Raw genomic sequence first — 23,362 nt, 5'->3', positions numbered from 1 at the left:
TCGAGTGGTGGCAATAGTCAATGAATACCAGTGATTCATTTCTTCACAAGACTAGATTTTCTACCTTAATGGCTTCAGAGGCCTGGTGCACGAATTCGTGCACAGGTGGGGTCCGGCCGGCCCACCCTGGTTGGGGTCTATTAGGCTGGGCCATCCAGGGGAAGGGCCCCGGGCAGTTGGTTGGCCAGCCCCGCCCCCTGATCTAACTCCCAGTTAAACTCCCTGTCGAACTCCTGGCTGAGGGGACAATTTGCATATTAGCCTTTTATTATATAGGATTGATTTATACTGCTACTTTAATGCATTTTTAGAGTTGCGATCTTTGTAAAGGCCCAAATATTTTGAACTGCTACATTTTAATGACATTTAACAGTGCATGGTATATTCTATATATTGGTTCAATAAATGCTTGATAAATTATTAAAATTGATCCTTAAATTTGCCGTGGTAGAAAATGTTAGGCAGTGCCACACTCACTATTTTCCACAATGTTAATCATAGTAATTGCCACTGTTTTCTTTTACCACATTGAGTTGTTACTTGGTTTGTGTATTTACTACCATCCTATATAATAAAGAGCTAATATGCTAATTAGACCAAACAGCAGAATGACCATCTGGATGACCTTCCAGTCGAAGCCAGGGCTGCGAGGGCCGGCCGAGGCTGTGAGGGCCGAGCCCCTTGCACGAATTTTGTGCATTGGGTCTCTAGTCTATAATAATTTCTACCTTATTTTTATATTTATTTGTAAGATAGTAGACCATAGACAGACTTGATTTTGGATATTTTTAAAAAAATTATTTTAGACTCTGGTGTTAGCCTGCCTTCCATATATTATAAGCATCACTAGTGAAATATCGTCTGATAATGTATTGTTGAAATCAAAATCTCCTAATGTTATGGCACATGTTTAGTAAACTGTCTTCTGAATTGTGAAAACATGATGAATCTCCTAGATTAATGAAATATCTAAGCTGTTCTTATGGGGAAATGAACACTCAGTAACTGACATTATTTTTATATCTGTTAGTTTTAACATTTTTTTTTGCCACTGTCTGTAGAATCCTTGTAGTTGCCTTTTGTTTTTAAATTTTTTTCTTTTCTTTTTTATTTGTTTGTTTTTGGGGGGAATAGGAAAAAAAGTTTTATCTTTGCTAAGTTAACTTCCATCTGATTAACAGACATAGCAAAAAGTTCCATTGCTTTGTTCCATGCATTGATTTTTACTATACTGGTTCTGATGTGGATTTGAATATGATGCCACTAATACATTTCGAAAGGGAGACAAGAAGAGTAAATCTTCACTGCTTTATGACTGTATTAATAATAGGGATTTTTGAGGATGATACAGATACACACTGAAAATTCAGCAGATGACCTTAAAGTGCACTAACATTTCAACTGACATTTTCCTACATGATTTATACTTTGCCCAGTGGTCAGACAGTGAATTAGTCAAGCTGACTTATCCTGATTCATGAAAAGGTGAATAGGTGTGTTCTCTGTGACTCGACACCTTCCCTGGGGAGATTTTGGAAACAATTTTCAAAGACTTATTCTAACTTTTTTTGGCTGACTCTGAACTTCAAAGCCCTGAAAACAAAGAAGTCAAAACTACAAAATGATAAATAATATTTGGATATTATATTTGTATAACAAGAATCCTTCAAGATTGGATTTTTTAAAAAATTCATTACCTCTTTTTCTTCAACAAATATATACATTTTTATTTATTGTAAGAACTGGTCCAATGACATTTTTGTTTCATATTTTAGATATGGGCTGGGGAATTATGCACATATTTGAGAATCAGGAGATACTTATAATTCCAAGAAGATTACTCAAAAAAGAAAAAAAAATGGGTCCAGAAAAATTTGACATTAGAAAACAAAGCAATTTATTCCTAAGAAGAGGTAGAGAGCACTAAGAGGATGACAACCTAAACAGATTTAACTGTAAAGAACATATTTTATTTTTTACTTTTATAAAAAAAATCGAATTCAGACAGGAGCTATAAATAACAAGGGCATCTCCTTAGGTGAGAGAGCCTATTTATTTTCTTTGAGTAAACACATGCGTGCAGATGCTCTTGCCAAGTGCCAAAGTTTTGGGAAGTGGGTGCAGAAAGAAGACATAGGCTACCCTTGCCAATAAGAAACCGCAGTCACAAGTTCCACAGATCTCATAGCAATAGAAAATGTATTTGCTGTCTTGAAGAGTATATAGGTTCAATCATAGTAGTGCATTATTCAAAACCAGGTAAAGTCCTTCCAAACTGATGGAAAGAAGACTGTAAATACAATGATCATCAAAGACCAACAAAAAGCAAATAAATAACTGTGTTCTATTAACCTCTCCTTATGTCAAACAAAGTCAGTAGTGAAAGGAAAAGATAAAGCTGAAAAAGAATGAAAAAAAATTCTAATTCTATAAACAACACACCTAACAGAACTGCTAAAAGCATAAAAGAAAAAAATCAATTCTTTCCCCACATCATCTAGGACTGGAAAGCAAAGTAATATATAGCACTTGCTTACTATATACAATGAAAAAATATTAATAGTGTTTCAAATGATAGTGAACTTTTATTGCAATTAATCACTCCATCAGTATGTCAGGCCTGCAACTTTGTGTCCTGGTGATAAAAGTCAGTCTTGTGTTTACAACAGAAATGGAAGCCACAGCAATGCTTTATGAAAGAAGAAAAGTTAATGGCCTTTTCACTGTGCAGCAGGTTCATAATTTCAAAGTATCCTATCTAATAAAAGAGTAATATGCAAATTAACCATCACTCAGATACACCCACAAGCCACACCCACCATCCAATCAGGAGCGAATATGCAAATAAACCCAACCAAGATGGCTACAGCCACAGAGAGCAGGAGAAAGGCTTGGGTTTCCCTGGTGATGGAGGAAGCCAAGCTTTCCGCCTGCCCTTGCCAGCCTAGGCCTCCACTCAAGGCTACAAAGTTTCAATGTCAGAAGATACATAAACCCAAACAGAAATGGCGGCAGCCACGGAGCTGGAAAGAGCAGGAGGCTAGGGTTGCCCCGGGTGATGGAGGAAGCCAAGCTTTCCGCACACCCTGGCCGGTCCAGGCCTCGCTTAAGGCTACAAATTTTCAATTATAGAAGATACATACATCCCCCCAAAAATGGCTGCTGCCATGGAGCAAGCAGAAGGCTTGGCTCCGCTCCAGGCTACAAAGTTTCAATTGTAGAAGATAAATAAACCCCAGATACCAGGGCCTCTGCTTGGGTTGCCAGGGGGCGTGGCCGGCCTGCAAACCACCACAAGCCCCTCGCCCAGGCTGCCTCACGCCCCAAGGGAACCCCATCCTGATCCGGGACACCCTTCAGGGCAAACCAGCTGGCCCCCACCCGTGCACCAGGCCTCTATCCTATCTAATAAAAGAGTAATATGCAGATTGACCATCACTCCAACACACAAGATGGCTGCCCCCATGTGGTCAAAGATCCTGCCCCCATGTGGACACAAGATGGCCACCACAAGATGGCCAGCAAGGGAGGGCAGTTGGGAGGGACCCGGCCTGCAAGGGAGGGCAGTTGGGGGCGATCAAGCCTGCAGGGGAGGGCAGTTAGGGGTGACCAAGCCGGCAGAGGAGGGAAGTTTGGGGCGACCAGGCCTGCAGGGAAATGCAGTTGGGAGGGACCCAGGCCTGCAGGGGAGAGCAGTTGGGGGTACCAGGCCTGCAGGGGAGGGCAGTTAGGGGTGACCAGGCCTGCAGGGGAGGGCAGTTGGGGGGGACCCAGGCCTGCAGGGGAGAGCAGTTGGGGGGACAAGGCCTGCAGGGGAAGGTAGTTAGGGGCAAACAGGCTGGCAGGGAAGCAGTTAGGCATCAATCAGGCTGGCATGGGAGTGGTTAGGGGCTGATCAGGCTGGCAGGCAGAAGTGGTTAGGGGCAATCAGGAAGGCAGGCCAGCGAGCAGTTGGGAGTCAGCAGTCCTGGATTGTGAGAGGGATGTCCGACTGCCCGTTTAAGCCCGATCCTGGTGGGGTTCCAGATTGGAGAGGGTGCAGGCTGGGCTGAGGGCCACCCCCCTCCCCCGTGCACAAATTTCGTGCACCGGGCCTCTAGTAGAGTATATTTCTGGTTGTTAACACAAGTCTTTAGTAGACAGTCACTTTGAGCTATGGGCAACTTGGGTTAGAGAAGGGATAGGGATTTCAATCGAATCTCCAAAGAGTAAGACATTGCAGAAATTACTGCATATACTTCAGAGACATGTCATCATTGACCATAAAATTAATACCTATCATATTACCATTTCTTAAAAATTACAATTCTGGGTTTATTATGTGTAAAATCATACTTTGTATTTGGCATGGGAGAAATACCACTATTAAAGTATTACATGTTTCTGAAAACCTCAATTATTATAGGTACCTATAAGAGCAATTAATGTTGCTATTCAATTATTCCAATTTCATCTTCAGATCTCAAACAATTGAACAAACCAAAAGAAGACAAGTTTGGAATCATTTCTTTTTAGTTTAGTAATACAAAAGCTAAAAACAGAAACATTCACTTCAATAATAATTGAAGTAAGCTTAAGTCTTGGGAATCATCAAAGTCAAGATGTTTTTAATTTTAAAAATTATTATAGATTGTCTTGACCTGGTTCATATACAAAATGGTGGATGAAATGACACACATGGAAAAGATCAGATGCAGCCAAAAAATAAAACATAAGCCCAAGAAAGAAAACTCAGGAACAGAATGACAACAATGTTAAGTTGGCAAAACCAAGGTTAATTTTTATATTAAAGTTGTATGCTCGATATATGTCACATGAAATGTAAATTGCAAGGGCATAATCTTCAACTATCAATAATTTAGGTCTTGGTAATGCATTTTGAATCATCCATAAAATATGCTCTTTTTATTCTCTCCTTATAGCTCTTTATGGATTCTGGAGACAGACTGCCTGGGTTTGAAACCCAGCTCCACCACTTATTGGCTATGCCATCCTGAAAAAGTCACATAATCTCACTGTGCTTTGATTTCTGAAAAATGGGAATGCAAAGTTTGTTCTGAGTATTAACTGAGTTGACATATTATAAAACACTTAAAATAGTGCCTGACCTGTAGCAGGTAATTATAGATAGATGAAAGATGATAGATAGATAGATAGATAGATAGATAGATAGATAGAGATGTAGATATTTGTGTTATTATTATTACTAGTAACAACTCCATTAAATGGTAGATAGTAGAAGAAAAAATATCTTAACATACAGATTTATTTTCTTAAATTTTAAAAATACTCTGTTGTTAAGAGTATTACAGATATCCCCATTTTTACCCCCATGACCATCCTCCCCCTGGCTCCCACCTTGCCCAAAGCTTTCACCCCCTATTGTCTGTGTTCATAGGTAATGCACATATGCATTTAAGTTCTTTGGCTAATATCTTCCCACCCACCTTCCCCTCTCCCTCTGAGATTTGTCAGTCTGTTCCATGTTTCTATGTCTCTGGTTCTATTTTATTCATCAGTATCATTTATTTTGATTTTTAGATTCAATTGTTGATAGATATGTATTTATTGCCATTTTATTGTTCATTCTTTTCCTCCTCCTCCTCCTCCTCCTCCTCTCCTTCTCCTCCTCCTCCTCCTCCTCCTCCTCCTCCTCCTCCTCCTCTCCTCCTCCTTCTTCTTCCTATCTACTTTCCCCTTATGCTTGTAAGATTCTGTCTTTGTCTTTAAACTTTGGCATTTTAATTATGATATGTCTTAGTGTGGGACTCTTGACATTCCTCTTGTTTGGGAATCTATGCTTCCTGGACTTGTAAGTCTATTTTTCTTCACAAGGAAGGAGAAGTTTTCTATCATTATTTCTTTGAATAGGGTTTCAATTTCTTGCTCTCTCTCTTTTCCTTCTGGCACCCCCATAATGGAAATGTTGGTGTGCTTGAGGTTCTCCTAGAGACTCCTTACACTCTCTTCTTATTTTTGGATTCTTTTTTTTTTCCTCTTTTGCTTCCTCATATTACAAATCATTGATTTGATTCTTGGAATCCTCTACTTTACTGTTGAAACCCTGTAAATTATTATTCATTTCAATTAGTGTGTACTTCATTTCTGACTGGTTCTTTTTCATGTCTTTGAAATTCTCATTAAGATCCTAGAGAGTCCCACTAAGTTCCTTGAATCTGTGATTAAGATCCTTAAGCAACCTTATAACCGTAGTTTTGAACTCTGTATCTAGTAGTTAGCTTGCTTCCATTTCTTTCATTTGTGACATGTTTCTTTGTCTCCACATTTTGGCTGCTTCCCTGTGTTTGTTTCTATGTATTAGGTAGAGCTGCTATGTCTCCTGGAATTGGTAGAGTGGCCTTGTGTAGTAGGTGTCCTTTAGGGCCCAGTGGCTCAGCCCTCCCTAGTCACTTGAGCTGGACACTCTGCGTGTGCCCCTGTGTGGGCTGTGTTCACAGTCTTGTTATAGTTGAGCCTTGATTGATCTTGGCATCACTGGGAGGAATTGACCTCCAGGCTAATTGGCTGTGAGGACCAGCTGCAACTACAGTGGAAAAACTGCTGTGCAGGAGACACCCTTGTGGATCAGGACTTGCTTCAGTGGCACTTTGGAGCTTACTCAATCTGCCTCTTGAGTGTGTTGCTCATGGATGTGTAAAGTTGTAATCTGGTATGATCTGAAACTGTCCACCATGTACACTGGCTCTGGGGCCTCCCAGGATGTACAAAGTCAGCTACTGCCTGGGGCCACCTGGCAGGAGCTACATAGTGATCTGTAGATGGCTGCAACTTGTATTGGACTTGGAAGTGCCCAGGAGAGGCCAAGCTGTCTTGGGCCTTTATTTTTTTAAATATTTTTTAAAATATATTTTTATCAATATCAGAGAGGAAGGGAGAGAGAGAGGGAGAGAGAAACATCAATGATGAGAGAAAATCATTGATTGAATGCCTCCTACATGCCCCACACTGGGGACTGAGCTGCAACCCAAGCATGTGCCCTGACCGGGAATCAAACCATGATCTCCTGGTTCATAGGTCGATGCCCAACCACTGAGCCACATCAACCGGGCTGTCTTGGGCCTCTTATTGATAAGTATGGGGCACACTGATGCCAGCTGCTGCTTGTTTGAGAGATTTTAGAAAAGTCTGAAGCTTGAGCCAGAGCAGGCCATTCATACAGAAAAACCACAGCAAATAGCTTTAGTGGGGCTGCAAATTGGATGGGGTGGGGTCTCAGGGAATCACCAGGGCTGAGTGAACAGTGTGATTCAACTTGATGGAAACTCAGACATGGCTATCACTCAGCTCTGTGATGAGGGAGGTCTCAGCATAAGAATAATGACCCCTGTAAACACAATTGTCTTGGAGAAAGCCACCCCCAAGTTTTTGCTCCAATGCCAGACAATCCAGTTCCTCCCCAAATTTCCCTGGATATCCCTGAGCTATTGTCCCAGTGCTGGAGCTCAGAGTTAGTTAGTCCATGTAAGTTCATGCACTGGTCCTTTAAAAGAACTGCCTGGGTCTCCAGCATCCTCCTGTTACTCAGCCACAATCTCTGCTGGTTTTCACAGCCTAAAGTTATGGAGACTTTTCTTCCCAGACCTGGAATCCTCAGCTGGGAGTCTGGTGTGGAGCTGGGACCCCTTGCTCCTCATGGGAGACCTCTATAACCAAAACATCCCCCCTGATTGGAAAAAATGTCAAATGTGGGTGTTGGACCAGCCTGTTCTGCACCTCCACTGCTCCTACCAGTCTTGGTGTACTTTCTTCTTTATTTCTCTATTTGTAGGATTTCCATTCAGCCAAATTTCAAGTGGTTCTGAATGATGGCTGTTCTGTATTTTAGTTGTAATTTTGATGTGGTTGTGGGAGGCAGCAAGTACAGATGTTTACCTATGCCGCCATCTTGGTTCTCTCAACATACAGATTTATACTCATTCATTTAACATTTACTGACGTCCTAGTGTGTGCTAAACGTGACATGAATTGCTAAGGATACCTAAATAACATAGGGTCTGTAATTATGAGCAATTATGAAATAGTCTGATGAGTGCTCCATAATAGTGGCACCTAATAGAACCTAGTGAACCAGTGAATGCTGCATAAGTGCAACTACTCATTCTGAGAATTGAAAATAGTTCAGTGTGGCTAGATTATAGAGTGTAAAGGGAAAGTGTTGAGATATGAGTATGAAAAAAAAATCAGCAGAGACTTTGAATGCCATACTAAAGAGAGTAGATTTCATCCTGAGAGTGATAAGAAGATACCAACGAATTTTAAATATTAAAAATGTCATTACCTGATTTATTTTTTAAGATAAAATTGTCAGGAGGTTGGAGGATGGATTGAAGGTAGAGTATAGGGGAGCTAAATTAAAACCTGAGGTTGGAGATGAGGCCATTTGTATAATATGGGCATAAAATTATAAGGATCTAAATTAAGCAATTGTCAGAGAGATGGAAAGGAAAAGGCAGATTCAAGAACTGTTTAGGAGACATATTCTACAGGATTTGGAGGTCAGCTTGGGTTGGTGGGCAGTGTGAGGGAAAAGGTTTAGTGAAGGATTATGTCAAGAATTCTACCTCAGAGAAATGAAAGAGAAAACAAAGGAAGAAAAGTAAATTCTGGAGAGGGAAATTGTGCCTTCAGTTTAGGTCATGTGAGTTTAAGTTGCCTGTTGAACCTCCACATAGGCAGTTTTATATATGAGTTTAAATGTCAGGAAAGAAACCCGAGTTGGAGATAAAGACTTGAAAACTGGCAGCATGTGGTGCTAGCTGAAGAGAAGGGAATGTGTGGGTTTAGCTAGAAAGAGAGAATAATTATTTGGAAGCAACAATACTTAACGGATACATTTAAAAAGAGAAAATCTGGAAAGAGGGTAAGGAGGAGTATACAGAGATATAAAAGAAAATTACCCTGGTTTATGTTAACTTTAATAACAGAAACAAGAACACAGAAAATTTTATAGTGAGGATGGCAAATGATCTTTGATGTTAAGTAAGATTAATTCACTTTACAAACATGTTCTGAGTGCAAACTATCTTCCAAATCCTGCTGTAGGGATATAGAGGACAGAAAGAATCCTTTGAATTTAGCAACAGTGTGGTCAAGATGACACTTCAGTAGAGCAGATTTGGGACTTGATGAGGGTAACATCAGGTGGCAAAAATGGCAGTGAGTTTAGGAGAAGATGGTACTGACACAGTGAGTACCATAACTGACACAGTGAGTACCATAACTGACACAGTGAGTACCATAATAGTGCAGCCCTGGCTGGTGTGGCTCAGATGGTTGGAGTGTCATCCCATGCACCGAAGGGTAGCAGGTTTGGTTCTTGGTCAGGGCACATACCCAGGTTGTAGGTTCCACCCCCCATCTTCGATCCCTGGTCTGGGTGTATATGGGAGGCAACCAAAGGTTCTCTCTCACATTGATGTTTCTCTCTCCCCCTCTCTCTTCCTCTCCCTCTAAAGTCAATAAAGACATATCCTCAAGTGAGGATTAAAAAAAAACACACATAATAAAGCAATTCTGGAACCTTGATGGACTGAGCTAGCATGGAAGCCTTCCTACTATAAACACCTGAAAATGTTGGCTAAAAGATAACTGAAGTTTTAAATATATGGTGAAATATCTGTGCTCTCAAGAAACAAAGGGAAATTCCTTTGTGCCCAAGGAAACTGATAGGTAGATTGGTAAGTACACAAACCAATACTTTGGCAGCTTTGGCATAGGATGAATAAGTAGTGAGCAGAATAAAAGAGAGCCCATACTAACTAGGGGTTTCGGTTTTAAATACCCACAGAAAGAACCAGAAAAAAATTCTTGGGCCCATTCAAGGTGGAGGCAACATTATTAGATGCGTGTGATTCCAGAAGAAATAAATTATAATAGACTATTGAATAAACACATGTTGTTTTCACACACAATTTCAGTATCTACTCTTTTACATGTAAGGGCAATAATAATCACTAACAAAATAATGGCATGATTATAAGTTTTTTTCCCCAAATATCAAAGATCACTGAAATACACAAACTCTTCAGAAGTTTGAAATTGAGTTCAATCTCTCCAACTCAGTTTTTAGAACTGTTGAACTAAGGACTGTACAAGAAAGGACAATTACAAGCTATCTCATTCATAAACACAGGTGCAAAATGCCAAAATAAAATTGCAGCAAACAGAATTAAGGTAAAAATAAATTACTTAATTAAATAAAAACCATCACCAATTAAATTTTAACCCTGGGTGTCCAGAATTACATTATTTTTATTAACAGCCTTGCCTCTCTTAAAACATACATACCTAGCTACAAGAGTTGTTCTTTAAAATAACAAGTACAGTGATCATGTGTTTGTTTTTTTCTGCCTAGGGTCAAAATAAGTTATGAGTTAGAAGCTACCTAAAAAATAACCCATTCAACTGACTAGCTAAATGGGAAATACCTTTCTAGAAGAAGTTCATGTTCCTTCAATAAGTTAACCAATAGGCTGTAAATATTTATTTTAGTAGAAAGAAATCTTAGAATCACTGAAGTGTTTTCTTCCTAACAAAAGACCCCTCTCCATCTAAGCATCAAATGACTTTTTACATCAAATGACTTATTTACAAACAACCAATATATTTTTTAAAGTCTCAGAAAAGTGTTAAGGAGTGTATGAATACAGACGATTATAAATTTCTATTATATAAAAACACATGTAGCTTTCACACAGAAAGGCTACAATGTTCCCTTAATTTTATACTCAAATATAAACTACAGCAACTATCCATGTTGGAGATAAGCTCCTGTTTAATGCCACAATTTAAACTGCATATCTTTATTCCATAAATCACATTGGTTTTCCATTTTGAAGGGAAAATATTGGTGTGTGTTTTTCCTCTTTGTGAAAGAAATTAATTCTCTCTGGTTCCTTGGAATGGAATATATTTGGAATGATGCTTCCATTTTTAAAATTTATGCTTACAGGTTACAAATCTAAAGGCTCTGAATGTGGTTGACACACTGTAAGTCTTCAGATTATATTGCAATGTCCCAGCTAACTTGAGAGAAAGAGATCATCTGACAGTCTTCATTTTCTTCATTTGTCTTTTGAAAATAAAATTTTAGAAGTGTTATTTAAGAAAGGACACATAGCTTGTTAGAACTGTATCAGTTAGTCAACATGTATTGAGTGAACACCTTACTTTGTACCAGATCTGATGTTAACTGTGGAAGACATAGCACATACTATGTCAGACCTCACCCTTACTCTCATGGACTTCATGGATTAGAAACACTCTTGCTTCCAAACTTTCCAGACCTGCCCAGCCATTGAAAGCAGCCAATCATATATTTTCTTCTTTTGCCTCCCTCCCAGGGACATGCTTGGTTTGATGAACCATACAAAGAATATGCTTTGACCAAATAAGATCTGAGTCCTTTCATCTTGTCATAATGGTTTCTCATCACTCACAGAAAACTTTGTACCTGAGGTAAGAATTACTTGTAATTTATCTGAAAGCATTATTAGTTATCCATTCCCAATTCCTTTCAATGTTTAAACATGTTTAAAAGGAAAAAGAAGAGATTTTTGAGATACCTAAATGAAACCTGTTTCTTAAGACTGGAAAGGAATCCAAAAGTGTGTCAATAAAAGGGATGATTAAAACATTAAAGACTTGTAAACTTGAGGCCTCAAGACCAAATGAAGTATAGCACACATGTTAAATGAGTGAGCACATAAAAATGCATTATTATTTTAATGGATGATTTTGAAAGTTTCAGGATTGGATTTTGGGAATAGTCTAGATAGGTTTCATTAGAATGTATTGAACTGTTAGAGATTAAGCTAGATTCAAAATGTCAGAGTACCAGAAGTCATGACTACTTCACTTATTTTCTTTGAGGGGTACATTGCAACCACAAAAGCATGCAGAGTGAAGAAGTCAACACATTTAAAAAAAACATTGAAGACCTATACCAAGTGTGCTTTACCTTCAGTTATAATAATAAAGAAGATAACTAATCTGTGTCCATTTTGTGGTGAATTATAAAACTTGGCTAGCTTTTGAAAATTGTGTTCTTGTCCATTCTGTTCATAATCTATACCATCTGAACTATAAAGGAAGACCACAGAATCAAAGTAACCTGTTTTAATACCTTTTCATCATCATTTTCCACTAACTTCAGGCACACATTTAGCTGTAAAATTTATTTCCATTGTATTTACTTGGTAGCTATGTCACTGATCTGTTCAGAATATTAAACTCACACGCTATAAATATTGTAATAATAGAGAGAGTTCATCTTAGTGTAAATTACAAATTTTTCCTCTGGTTTGAAATACTCTCAAATAATGCCCACATATGAAAATGGAATGCTGAAATTGCCTACAGTCTTATGAGAAAATTTGTATTAAAAAGCACAACAATAAATTAGACAGCAATTCCTAAGACTGTTTGTTTAATGAAGAAGATATTGATTTGTATCTTGGGTAGTACAAGCTCTATTCAAAAGAACTTGTTGCTGAGACAATAGCTATTTGCAATAATATCTTAGGTGAGAGACTGGGATAGCAATGTTTCACGCTTTGGAGCACAAATAGAATATCTTTTTTTTTTTTTTTCTGATAGCTTGCTATCAGGTCCCTTTACTTTGGTTTCTTGAATCAGGTTTTATACTTTGTGATCCAGTAGGCGACATTGGTAGACTCATTGGTAGACTAAAATAGGTGTATACCTCCCATAAGGTCTAAACTCATCCAACGTTTGCTAGTTCCTATTCAACTGAAAGTGGTATCTATGATCAAATAAAATACAAAGAGTCAACCAGTTAAACAAGAAAAAAAAAGGAAGTGGTATCTATGGCATCATGCAGGACTGCTAGGGTTTGGCTAAGTGGGTTTCCAAATAGGGTCTAACCCTGCAAGGATCAATGCTTCTGTTTAAATTTCTTTTTCTCAAAAGGATCTTTCTAAAATGTATTGTACTCTATACGATTATAATATAAACACAATTGAATCCCCTCTTAATTACTCATAGTTATCATTCTCAAATATATAACTAGTACGATATATATTCAGTTGCTAAATAAAATTGTACAAATACTAAAGTCAGGAACTCACTCTCTTGAAAATTACTGTTATTGGACTGGATTTTGGTAATTTTCCTCTTTCTCATAAAGTGAAAGAAAAGATTGTGCAGCAGTCTGATCTCCGTTGGATGAAGCATGACTACTTTTCTGCAAAATTGTTGAATCAAAAACTAAAGAAGCCTTCTCCTGCCATGGTTTGCTTTGTAGAAATCTTTACTGTTGCTATTGGAATCTTTTTTTACTTGCTGGTAGCATTTGGAACATCATCCACTGTTTCTTAGACTTATCACAATGCACCATAGTGTGCTTTTTCAGAAAAACTCTAACTCTTGCCCTAGCTGGTGTGGCTCTGTTGGTTGGAGCGGTGTCCCATAAGCCAAAGGGTGGAGGGTTTGATTCTCAGTCAGAGCACATACCCAGATGTGGGTTCGATACCCAGTTGGGGCACAGTTGGGGCGTGCAGGAGGCAACTGATTGATGTTTCTCCCTCCCTCCCCCTTCCTCTCTCTAAAAATCAATAAAAAACTTTTAAAGCCTGTAACTCCTACGATTGAAAAAAAAAGTGTTCTATGGCTGATGTGTTTATAATGGGACACGGTGATGTACCTAAGGACTATGGAGATAGAGAAGCCTTATTCTCCCCGCCACAACCATCAGATACACACACACACACACACACAGTTTTATTGCCAAAGAGAAAGAGCCGAGAGCCTAGTGCCTTTGTGTTTACAGGCCTCCTGAAAACTACTGAAAATGAAATGGCTGTTAGACTCAGAAGACTACAGAGCATGCTGCAATGTGATGTCAATTATCTTTTAGCCACTGGCCTTCTGTTTCCCTTTCTCTGGTTGTTCATGTTTTCTCCATGACTTCTGCTTTTTCAGATTTTGTACCTGGAAGACTGACTTTTCCCAACTGATAAAATGTATTCTCTACTGATGAACAAACCAATCACAATATAAGGGGGCGACCTGCTCTTGGCTCTTTACTATATCCGTTCCTGCCTATTGTAGAAAGGCACTGTTTTGGATATTTGAGATCCTGGGTATCTGTAAAGCATTCTTGTAGTTTTAAACTTATTCCATCTTGATATTTATTTATTTTAGAAAATACCGAGTAACTGTCATGCACTGTCAGGTATCGGATATAAAGTTAAGAGCAAGTTAGCTATGATGCCTGCTTTCATAAAGCTTCAAGTCCCAGGCAAAAGATAGAAAAGCAAATATTGGCACTAAATTATAACACTACATGTAGCTCTCTTTCTCTCATGCTAACAATGAAGTGTGGTACCTAAAGAAGTGATAAGGAGTTGCCCTGCCTTTGTTACAACAGCTCAGGATTAATTGCTACACTAATTTATGAGAGGGTTTTATCTTGGTTTTGTTTGGTTTTAGCAGAAATGCTAGACATGGATAAGGTTTTGTGACATTACTTCTCTGTCTATAACATTTTGGAAGGCACAATTTCTATGGAATTCCCTGCAGTTAACAAATAAACTGGTTTGAGACTTTTTGTCTTTTATTGCACTTAATAGCCATAAATCTAAGAGGACCTATATGGCATGAAAAAAACTTCTAGGTCCCATTTGAGATTGCTTCCTTCAAAATCAGTGTTTTATTTCACATTAAATATTTTGAATTTGATTAGTATTATATTTTAAGAAAACATAGTCACATTTATAAGTGTCCCTATTTAAAAACAAAAAGAAGAAAAAATATTCCTGAATTTGAGTTTGGTGTGCCTTTATGCATTAGGCGGAAAAAATAGAATGTGCCCATATATAAACTCTAGCTTTCATCCTGTGCTCTTCTTCTTCCCATGTATTGCAGACATTTGTCATAGAGATATTTATTTCCAAACAATTTTTAATAATTTGCAGTTTATAGTCAAAAACAGCTAATAGTGTTTGAAATATCTGGAGCACCTTATAATTATATGCTGCTATGTACCTTGTACTCTAATGAAAATTTAAGCAAGAAAAGAGTTTATAATTCATGTCTGGAAAAAAACCATGTATCAATAAAATTGATGTATCTTACGGGTGGTTTTAATATCTCAGATTCCTAAATCTAGTCCCACTGTCAAATTGAAAAGTAAATGGAAATACAAGCAGCTTATTAGATTGATTATTAATTATGTCTTTTACAACATAATTAAGACAAATACGTATTTTCTGAACACCTATTGCACAGCTATGGGCAGTATATTGCTAGGAGTTGATAATGATCAAGAATTAGATGTCTGGTAGATGGTGCATTCAGAAAGGTAGTGATCTTAGAGAGAAAACTAAAATTTACTGAAGAGTTGAGGTATTTCCTAAATTCTGTTGTAAATCTGCAGGCTGGATGTATAGATAGCACACTAAATTTGACCAAACTGATTTTGATTCCCATAATTTTAGGAGCAGTGCAGTTGACAGGAAAAGGATTGGATTTGCAACTAGAGACCTGAGTTTCAGTTGCTACTTTTTATATTTTACCTTCGGTCAAGTCATTTCAGCTCTCTGAGCTTCAGTTTCTTTGTTTTTAGAAGAGAGAAAATATAACTTGTCCTGCAAACCTCACGAGATGGTTGAATCATATAAAAGAATGTGTTTTGTGATCTAAGCTTATTTCTTCAACTGTAATGTTATCTTATTCCCATCCTTATTTATTAACAAGTATATGGCGGTTACTTTGGATTGTTTATTTAGAATGAAAGAACTGATACTGACTTGTACCATTACACAGCCTATCCATCCCTTTTTCAAATTTGATGGAGCTTGACATATTCTAGAGTTCACAATTGGTGCTACACTGCTATATGCCTTGTACTCTAAGGAAAACACCTAGAAGAATGTCTTCACATTTGAGTAATAGTTTCGTTTTCTAAACACAGGGAGACTCCTGTTTCAATGTGCCAAACATGTGCATCATTTAAAAACAAAGCAAATCTTATATAATAAAGAGGTAAGATGCAAATTGACCGTCACACCCTCACAAGATGGCTGCCTACGACCAGGCTGGCAGGGGGGTTAGTGAGGGACGACCAAACAACTGAACAGCAGGTTGCGTGGGGTGACCAGGCTGGCAGGGGGGTTAGTGAGGGACGACCAAACGACTGAACAGCAGGCTGCGTGGGGCGACCAGGCCGGCGGGGGGTGAGGGCATGAGGGATGACCAGAAGGGCAGAGAGGGCAGTTGGGGGTGACCAGGCCAGCAGGGGGGGGGCAGTTAGGGGCAACCAGGCCAGTAGGGGGGGCAGTTAGGGGTGACCAGGCAGGCAGGCAGGTGAGCGATTAGGAGCCAGTGGCCCAAGATTGTGAGAGGGATGTCTGACTGCTGGTTTAGGCCCAATCCCTGGGATCAGGCCTAAACCGGCAGTTGGACACCCCTGGGGGTTCCTGATTGGAGAAGGTGCAGGCTGGGCTGAGGGGACCCACCCCATGCATGAATTTCATGCACCAGGCCTCTAGTGTATCATATTCCTCTAAAAGTAACCAAATGCTATGTTTTAAAAGGTTAGGTCTAGTGGTGTTCTCTGCTCCCAAGAATATACGTATATTGCTTTTTCATTGCTAACAAATTGTCAACCTTTGTCTCTCTTCATTTTTTATCCTGGAAAACTATGTGAAAAATTTATATTCTATATTTAGTGGAAGTTATAATACTAAGCACTAAGTGTTTTGATGCAAGAATATAATTTATCCCCTTCTAGTCAGAGAAATAAATATCCTTTGACATCTGCAGTCTTCTTTTTAATGCTCTGTCTCTTTTCCTGGTTTTCTCCTTCTTCCTCTTGTTGAAGTTTCTCTTTTCTGCAGCCATCCCCACCTCCCAACCACCCCATGATTTCTTCAGATTCCTGTTTTATTGTGTTGGCAAAATTTCCCTCCCCTCTAGCCTTTCTACAGGAGGCTCTTCTTTACTAAATAAGATCTTAATTAAATGAAATTGTCTTCTGGGCAATGGGGGTTTGCTTTGTTCTACTTGGTTTTGTTTTAGTGCTTTTGCAATATGATGATCCATGTCAAGAACATTAAAGTCAGGAAAATGAAACTAAATCATTTCCCCTATCAACATTATCTACAATTTAATGTTTTCTCACCCAAACAGTTTTAGTGTTTTTTTGTTTTGTTTTGTTTTGTTGTTTGTTGGCATGAGGGAGGAAGAGAAAAGAAAAAAAATACAAGTAGGATCAAGAAGGTGTGAGGCCAAGGAACAGAATGGAGTGCAACAATAGAACACTGGCCACTCTTTAACACCATTCTATCAAAGAATGGCTAAGACTCTCACAGAATCACTGGCCTGGGGTTTGTCCATTTTGCTTCCAATATAATTTTCATAGTTCCAGGAGGAAGAATAAGGTGAAATATAATCTCTGCCATAACTCCTTTCTTTCCCCATAGCCCCAACGCTGTGCTGACAGCAGTTCCATTATTGTAGAATGTCATGCTGTTCCCACAGGAGTGTCCTTGCTCGTGGAGTGTTGCAGTGTAGAACTGAGCCTGCTTCATGCAATGACTTTACAGAGCTCCTTGTCTAAAGGCTGCTGTGGGTATGACTATAGCAGATGATTGTACAGTCTCAAGTTGAGAGTTGTTTTCAGAATATATTTTTTTCTATTTATTTGCTATCTCTGTGATCCCTCATAATAGAAACATTTTTAAATGACATTTTGAAAAATGATGCATAGTTCATTTGCATAGTTTGTATATTCAGGAACATCTTAGAATATATATAAGTACAACCAAGTATATGGACATTTGAAATAGTTTGTGGTTAAAATGTGCATGGCATTCAGAGATATGAGAGAAGCAGAAATGTTTAAAAAACAAGCATAGAATAAGGAAATTTGAGTCAAAATTAAATAGCCATCTTTTTTATTTCTTCAGAAAAACAAATAGAGGACATCTCAATATTGCTTCTAAGCAATTAAAGGATTTGGCATTTGTGGCTGCAAAGCACAGATTATGGTATGCTTTTTGCTAAAATGGATTCTGGTTCAATCTGTCTCACTAGCTTTTTTCCTTCTTTCTTTGACACACACATGTGCGTGCACACACACACACACACACACACACACACACTCCTCTTAAAGATATACTTTATTCCTCCCATGTGCCAGAGTAAATCTCTAGTGTGAAGGAGTATTTAAGCACTGAATTTAAGTCTCAGCATTCCCTTCAGCCCTGCTGCTCTGACCAGTGCTAGATAACACAACAATGACCTGAAACGAAAGTTTCAAACCCATAGAAACTTCTCCTGGCTGTGACTTACTGTCACTGACATTTCGATGCTGGTATACTGTAGATGAAATCCGTAAATGCAATCTTAAATTTCAAGCATTTGGATTTGTCAGTTTAATTCAGGCATCACCTTAGTTAAAGCTGAACTTACTGTATTTATGCCAAAAGAAAGGGGGAGGACAGGGGCAAAAGACATTTCATCCTGTAATAAATATTATCAGAGCTCTGAGGCATTAAAATCAGTGCATACAGAATAGTGCAACGCCAAACAGCCAGCTGGAGTTGCAGTCTGGCAAACTAAGCCCTTCAAAGCTCATGAGCTTACTGCTATTCACCTGGTGGATTCTCTCCATCAGGAAGCTGAGGGAGTCTATTAAGCTTATGTAACACAAGCTTAAAGGTAAAATGGAAAGCTCTTAAAAAATAAACTATTTAAGTTGCTACATCAGGAGTGTGCATTATGTGCTAAAAACAGAACTATGCCAGTAGTGCCACATACATTTGTATAGTAATGACAATCACTTTCACATTTTAAAGTAAAACGTTTAAAAGTACATTTCCTTGACAGTACTAAAAAAATGGAAATCAGTATTCTGTCTTTGCTCAAAAAGAACTGAAGTGAGAGCAGGAGTCAGGGAATGCTCCATGCTTTGCAAGTGCTGTCATCAATTCTTATAAATCCTTAATCCAGCTCTTGATAGGCAGGTGAAGAATAAATTGATTTTTTCAGATGTGTTGCTATAATAAAATACAGAATACAAGAAATGTAGGAGTGTGTACATATTTTCATAGATATAGGATCTTATTTATTTTAGTACCCAACTTAGTGCAAGGAAAATAGTTCTAGTCCATCCATCCAAAGTAGTCAAGTGGGTGTTAAAATGTATGTGTAGACCCATGACATTATCAGATAAATTGAACAGTGCTGGAGTTGGTTACCTGCCCAAGCACTTTAGAAAGCATGTCAGCCACAGGCCCAATCCTAGAAGAACAGGGTGAGGGAGAGAGCTATTCCTTTAACTTTCAGAGAGCTCGTGTTCTAATGGACCCTTGGACTAAGACTTAACCGATTCAGCCAAACTGAATTGACTGTAGCAAGAATGTCAGGGTCTATAGCCAAGTGTAAGTGAGTGAAACTTTCTTCCAGGTGTCTTCTGACCTTCATGCAATTTCGATCAAAATGGTAGTAAAACAACTCAAGAGTAAGAACACTATTGTTTTACAGATTAATCCTAGATTTTGGAAGAAACTGTCATTAAGAAAAATTAACCTTCTCAACAGACCATGGATTGCTACACTGTTCTGTTTGAAAGGAGTGTCTTTGGAGCTTTCATCTGTTAAAGATGATGTCTTCTTTGGAACTAGACCCACTAGGTCAGTGGTCGGCAAACCGCGGCTCGCGAACCACATGCGGCTCGCGAGCCGCAGTTTGCCGCTCTGTTGATTAATGAGTTTGCCGACCACTGGACTAGACTAAATGTTACCGAGTAGTTGGAAGCTGTGAGGATTAGGCAATTGTGGCATATTGTGTACAAAGAGGTAAAGGGTAGTATATGACAGTGGTCGGCAAACTCATTAGTCAACAGAGTAATGACCTAGTGACTAGGTCAACAGTTTTGAGTGGTTAGAAAAATGAATAATTTGCTTCCAGGGGAAAAATTGTTTCTTATCCTGTTATAAAATGAGCTTGAGCTTTGTTCCCCATGACCCACATTCCCATGACAACAGCAACAGTGACCTTGCCTTAAGGTCCAAGAGCAAATGAAGCAATAGAACAGAGTGAACTCAGATTTCTGTTGTTGATTTTTTCAGGTGTGTTTTAATGTTTGGGTCTCAAATTTCTCCCTTACAAGACAGATTATTACAATCTTGACAAAAGATATCTCTAGCTAGTATTCCTTGTATCAGATCCACCCAAGCAAAAAGACAGATTTTTTTCCCTTTTGGAACAGGCAGCCAAAAGAGTGACAAAAATCAGTTTGTAGGGACTTTGGCACCAAATATAGTCCAGGAAATTACTCCAAACCTCAGTATTGTAATGGACTCTAAATTTTCAGCAACTGAAAACCACACTGCACTGGCCAATTGGTAATAAATTTAAAATACCAGAAGATGATTTCAGAGAAAGACATTGCAGCCATGGAACAACATATTTCTAAGATCAATGGGACATATCTGTCTTACCAGCATGGGATACACTTCTGGAAAACAAAGTAATGATCGTAGAAGGCAGAACAGAGACTCTTTTTAATATATTTCTCCTACTTCATCTTAGAGGAATGGGATGAGTGTTACATGTTGTAGGTCTCTTGCAGGTTTTAAGAAGGAAGCTAAAGAATAGCATTTGTAATTCAAATCTTCCTGACTCTGAAATCTTTTGAATTTATGAAAAATGCATAGCATTTATATCTGCTTAATGTACTACACATATAAATCAGGTATTTGAGAAATTCCCATTGCAGTAGTTAATACTTCTTTATATTATGCACACATAATAGATAAGCATTAACACATGAAAATAAAATATTTCCTGGTTACCTAGTGTACTAGTAAGTAAAATTAACATTGATAGACCCTGTAACAGGTCAATAAACCAAGGTTTTGGCAGTTGGGAGAGCAAGGAGATTCAGACATCACAAATCATTTTGGGAAAATAGCATATTTTTTCTTTAAATTTTCAATTACAAAAACATAAGAGTGTTCTTTTTAAAAAATATATATTTTTTTATTGATTTCAGAGAGGAAGGGAGAGGGAGAGAGATGGAAACATCAATGATGAGAGAGAATCATTGATCGGCTGCCTCCTGCATGTCCCACACTGGGGATTGAGCCTACAGCCTAGGCCTGTACACTGACCAGGGATTGAACCTCGACCTCCCGGTTCATAGGTCAACACTCAACTATTGAGCCAAACTGGCTGGGCAAGAGTGTTCTTAGTTGTCTCATCTTTTCCATAAAAAGAACTTTTAAAGAAATGTGGCATTTGAAAAATATAAAGTGATATCTATGTTTTTACAGATTGAAATCAACATGTAATATTTTCCCAGAAGTTTATAAGTAATTGATTACATAGATTACAAAATATAAACGAATTCCATACAGTAACAAATAAAGCAAGTGAGCTCTCACATACCAGCCATTTTCCTTAACACTTCAGGCCATTTATTCATTCATGTTGCAAATATCTATTCAATATTTATTTATCAGAGTGGCCACCATGACTGACAGTATGGATTCAAAGCAAAAATAGGGCATGCCTCTGTCTCAAAGAAACTCACAGTTTTGTGGATGAGAGACTAGAGGCAAAATTTACCTTGTTCATCCTGAACTGATGAGATTAAAGCCTTTGGGGTTCAAGTTTGCCTCTAGAGAATACAAAGTCAAATCATGGATCAGAGACCACCTTGAGAAATTCATTAATAAGCAAAATGCTCTCGATACTTGATTTTGAAATTTGAAGGAAAAAAGAATGAGCTCCATACAACCTGAGCAAATTCTCTGAGCAAAGAGCAACCACTGCCAGTACTGATCTATCTAATCCCAGGATTACAGGAGATCCCAAGAGGAAGGGAAGGTTTGTTTTAAGTGGGATTTTGCTACATGAGAATTGCCTGAAGCCCTCTGGGCTCCCTTGCAGAGTTCTTTTCTCCACACAGAGGTATTTGCTATGCTTTTGCTCAAACAGGTTTATTACCTATTTGAACCCTCCAGGTGGTGATATCAGTTGCAAAGAACATAGAATTTCAACCACAGATTTTTTAAATGCAATTTTTGTTTTCTCAACCTGTTGTGCACTGCATGTAGTTACACATTTGGGGAAATACTGCCACTGAATGAAGTGTTGTAGGGCCTTTACAGAGTGCTTATCTGATACAATTCAAAAAATGGAAACTCTGCTCAGCCCTATAAGATAAGGGCAATCTAACCTTGCCTGTGGTGGCACGTATCTTATTTAGAGGATGTACAATCGTTGCATTGTAGGGAATTATGAAAAAAATGTGGATTTCTGCTAAAAGGCTGTTACCACTCAAATGTCATTTGCCAAAGCAATTTTGGTGCATGAGGAGTTGTATTATGGTGTGTAAACAAGGTACATAGCATTTAAAAATGTAAAATGAAAGCATGATTTTTTTTGAAGATATTATGAGACTAAAAGAAAAACACATTAAAAATGTTAAACATTGTGAGATACTTCCTGCCCTGGAAGAAAAAAGAACTGAAATTACCAGTTAAGAGCTAAAAAGCTATCAAATTCATTTGTTCTAGAAAACGCTGTCTGATTCATTGTAGGTTGTTAAGATCATTTATAATTTAGGGATTAATCATCTTCTGATGACTTCACTCTGTTACTGAATGCTGGCTGCTTTCTTCTGCCATTTCACTTTCTGCTTCTTCCTTTTGCCTCTTTTAGGTTAAGTCACAGGGCAGGGTTTATATTCAGCCGGTATACATATTCCATCATACAGGATGCTTAAATAATGACATACTTCACACCAGTTCCTAAATGGCTACTGCCCTGCACTGCCCAAGTGCCACCCCGTTACCATGCCAAGGAAGGACCTATACCTCCCTTTCAAAGCCCCATCCTCCCTAGAGCTCTGTAACTAAAGGGGTAAGGCCTGGCAAATTTGAGCATTAGAGGTGCTAGTACAGGACCCTTTCCCAGGGTTCTGACTGGCTTTTGTTCTGATGAGTTGGTATCTATGTTTTCCAAGTTGCAACATACAGGGTGGGTGGGAAAGGGTAGGCTTACAGTTGTTTATATAAAAAGATTGGCTGTGTACCAATCAAGAGGAATACCTGTCTCTCATGTGTACAACAAATGGAACTACCATTGTTAAGAGAGTATTACAAGGGGCAGCAGATATCAGATTTCAAACATACTCACTAGTGGAACTGCTCATGACTGGTGAAGAAGGTGATGCTCAAAAAGTTCATAAGCTGTGTGTGTACTTTATCAAGTTGTTTTCATGACACAGTGATGGTGTTATATATATGAGCAGCTCAACTAACTGCCAAAGTTTTGGCCCTCCTTCTACTGGTAAAACCAACTTAGC

The 23,362-nt window shown here is 38.5% G+C and overlaps 1 pseudogene across 1 annotated transcript in view; it reads left to right on the top strand.

Moving 5' to 3' along the window:
* The window catches only part of LOC308240165 (ATP synthase subunit O, mitochondrial-like), an 89,233-nt pseudogene that overhangs the window by 24,064 nt on the left and 41,807 nt on the right, over positions 1-23,362 (top strand). The gene's annotated exons all lie outside the window — the stretch shown is intronic.

The sequence above is a fragment of the Plecotus auritus genome (genome assembly GCF_963455305.1).
Source record: "Plecotus auritus genome assembly, chromosome: X".
Classification (NCBI taxonomy): domain Eukaryota; kingdom Metazoa; phylum Chordata; class Mammalia; order Chiroptera; family Vespertilionidae; genus Plecotus; species Plecotus auritus.
Note: the sequence above shows the minus strand (reverse complement) of the source record. Positions and strands in the feature narration are given on the sequence as shown.